Here is a 3,771-nt window from a genome sequence, read left to right on the forward strand (position 1 = left end):
GCGGGGGGGGGCGGGGGTGATGCGGGCCCTTTTCCGCGGGAGCGCGGGCGGTCGTGGGGTGACCCCTTTTTCTCGGGGTGTAGAAGGGTCTCCTGCTAGGTGAGAGTGACTTTTCATAGCTGGAGGAAAGGGGCTGTTGTGGCCAGTCCCCTTGCGGATGGACTTTCCTCGTTGTTTTGGGGAAGAATGCCCAGAAGGTGGAAAGGAGAATAGCTCACGCTGTACTGTGGAGGAGAGGAGCAAGAGGACCATAGGAAGCTAAAGTTTTTCCTTTCAGGAATATACGTGCCCACACCCGTGGATTAGTGGGTAACAGGGCAAAGTAGTAATCTCTGCTGTTTTATATAGGGAGTACCGGGAGTGGGTCGTGACCTCTTGGAGGGGGTAATGCAGCAGAAGGAAAATGAGGTGCTTGCTCTCTACACATTCGCACCTAGACAGGAAATGTCGGGAGGGATGTAGGGCTCTTCTCTGCAGGAGCGTGTACTGGAGAGGAGCTCGTGAGTGTTTGCTCGTAGTTGCATCTCTGTACGCTTAGGCAAGTGTATACTGTGATGAAGGTGGGTGATTGCGGAGAGGCTTTATTGTTTTGCCTACAGTGTGAGCTGCAGTGATTAAACCACGCTTATGAGGTGAGGGAGTGCATGTGAGATTCTGCTAACCGCTGTAGGGTGAATGTTGGTGTCTCCTGCAGAGCAGGCGCTTGGGTGTGTGGTGAGGTTTATAATAGAGTTAGTCCCCCTTGTTGGCAGGTTGCAGTGACTGTGTATCTCTGTACTTTTAAGGCTGGGAGGGGGGAGAGAATGTGTTGCAGGTGAATCTTTTCCATTGGCACATGGGAGTCTGCTGAAAAATCATCAGGGAAATCGTGTTCTGAGATGAGAGGAAGGGCCTTAAATGAGTTTGCAGGGTTGGAAGCTGCCTTGTCACTTGCTTGAGCACAGATGGTTGCCTCCGATAGCCAAGTCCCGACATCCTTGTGGCCTTCTTTTGAAAGACTTGGGGAGTTTAGCGTCTGAAGGTGTGGCTGCAGCAGCCTTTCACATGACATCTGGGCAGTGAAACTCTGGAAACTATGGAACACTGCCTCTGCTTTTATAAAGTCTGTTGGTTTACTCTCTTCCACTTCCATCTTAAGAAAAATAAAGGACGACAGTTAAAGTCGGACTAAGAGTTCATTTGGTTGAACAGTGTGGCAGAAGGAGATGGCAAATGTCTAGCTGAAGCATGTGTTAGAAACCTTCAAGGATTTAAAACATTAGTCTTTACTTGTTACTGCGAAAAGCTCTCTTCTCATCTTTTCTCCTGTTCTCTGTGTTCGGTAAGGTCCTGGGAAATAAAATCAAGGAGAGGACTGACGGAATGTTGACAGTCAAAACCCTCACCAGCTTATGAGACAGCAAAAGGCATTAGCTAGAAATTGGATTATGGGAAATTAGACTGCACTCTCTGTTTATAAATGTAGTTGCTACAGTAGCTCAGTAACTGAAACAAGAATGCTTCTCACTAGCATAATACTTCAGGTTTTGGCTAGGAATGGGTGGTAAGATAGAGGAAATGTGGGTAGGATTTGAGGAGAACTTCATTTTAAAGTGAGCGTGGTGAAGCCTTGATCTTATTAGCTGTAGAGATGTGGAGGTGGAAAATGTATTTAAGTTTCCTTCATCTACTTTTTAGAAAATGATGAGGAAATTCTTGAAAGTGTTTGTAAATCGTAGAACTTAATAAAGAGAACACTTCTGAGCCTTCAGTTAGAAACCAAATCTGTTAAAATTGGAAAATGCTTGGAAATGTAATCTGTTAAGCAAGTGTTTCACAAGTCTATGTTTGAAAGTTCTCAGTCTTGATTTTGAAAAATACTAATTTTAGCTAAGTGCACTGGTTTCTTAGATTAATTTTCTAACACCTTGAAACAAATGTGTTTGTTTTGTGGAGTTCAGGAAACATTACTTTTAGTCTTTGAACTGTGTATGCGTGTGTTTCTCTGCTAGAGGTAGGCTTGTTTACTTGGAGCTGTGCCCTATACTGTGACAAGGCCAAAAATCGTCTAGTTGTGATAGGCCCAGGAAACTTGTTGCTCTAAAATTGGATTCTGGTTCTCTAAAATTGGTTTCTGGTTCTAGCAATTTCTCCCCTTATTCTCAATACAAAATTAATCTGAAGAGACTTGATGTTACAGTGCAAGGTAGTATTCTGACAAGAGTTTATGCTTGTAACTGAAAGCTGTCATTAATAGTAAAGAATATTTAAACAAACCTTCCAGTGAGAATTTAAAGCAACACACTTCATAATTAATTAAGCTTGTTACAATTTTTACACAAGCAACTGTTTGGGTTTTTTTTCCTGCTTAATTAGACAGTTGAATTTTGAAGTTCAAAACATGCTTTTAATAATGTGACTTTAGCTTTGGTTTAGTTGTTTTTTAAACTATCGGTCCACTGAATATTTTGACTGAATAAAAATTAGACTTGAAGCATGGAGTGTTCTTGTTTGTGAAAGTGCTAGATGGAGACTGTCAGATATTTTGACTGACTAAAAAAGTTGAAAAGATTTAGCCTCAGGCCCTATTATTTGAGAAGGCTTATTATCAAATGGGGAAATCTTTGCAGGCATGGCTGTTTTTGTTAAGTTTTTGGGGAAAAACCTCTGGAGTGCATTGGGATCAATGTTGTACTCCTTGTGCCCTGTAGAGAGGTGGATTTACCTGTTGTAGTCATTCTGGTGTTCTGAGCAGGACAGTTTGGTACTTGAGCATTCAGACTTAACCAGGATAAATGAAAGCATGCATTTATCTACACAAGCTGCTGCTTGTGTTTGTCGACTGTCTGTGAGAGAGTAAATACTCTGTCTCTAAGTTTAAGCGTTAAGTCTTTAAGCGTTGTGTTAGGAGCAAATAATAAGCCCTGTCTGAAACTGATGTAGACCTGTGTAGCCACATCTCCTGCCTGAGGTGACAGTGATGACATTGTAGGCTTCTAAATCTAGCGCTTCCCTTGTAGTTATCATTACACAGACATGAAATAGGCTTTTAAAAGATCTCAACAAACATTCTTAACTTTCTTTCAAAGTGAAATACCAGTTGACAGTAAGTCTGTCCTGTTTCTTTTTCAGCTTCCCTGTGCTGTTAACCTAAAAACCCTGTTGTCAAAATGCAGAGAAGCGCGAGGAATATTCAGGATGTCAGTAGTCTTTTGGCCGCAGTCTCTGTGTCACATAATATGGGCTTTCGCATTTCACTGTTCCACCACAATGTTTGAACACCCAGGAAACGCCTGCTTGTTTAACACCGTGTCAACAGGACACTTAGTTGTGGAAGTTTGAACTTCTGTATGTTCTGGTGCACCCTTAATATGTTTGTACTTTATTGTTAAACATGTGTATGGGGATTTTTGGATGCTAACGTTATGCCCCTTTGGCGCTGGAAGCTCCTGGTTTTTAAGTTTAAAAATTTAGGCTAGGTAGTAACTGAAGCTGTATTAACTGTGTGGGGAGTGCGCTCCAGCAAAAGTGAAGCAGGATCCAAAGGGTATGTAATAAGGAAAAAGTGAGGTTTGGCATATATTTCATTTTTCCAGATAAAACAGGTATACTGCAGGGAAAAAAACCCTCTCATTTTTCAAAAGACAATGTCATAGCAAAGAATTTGTATTTTCTGATTTTTAAGGAGTATAAAAACGATTTTGTAATAACGATGAGGTGGTACATATAAGGGAGGTACTTTTTAATATGTACATGGGGAGTGTCTATGATAAAATGACAAGCTGCTTTAAT

The sequence above is a fragment of the Aptenodytes forsteri genome, unplaced genomic scaffold (genome assembly GCF_000699145.1).
Source record: "Aptenodytes forsteri isolate BGI_AS27 unplaced genomic scaffold, ASM69914v1 Scaffold412, whole genome shotgun sequence".
NCBI classification, from domain to species: Eukaryota; Metazoa; Chordata; class Aves; order Sphenisciformes; family Spheniscidae; genus Aptenodytes; species Aptenodytes forsteri.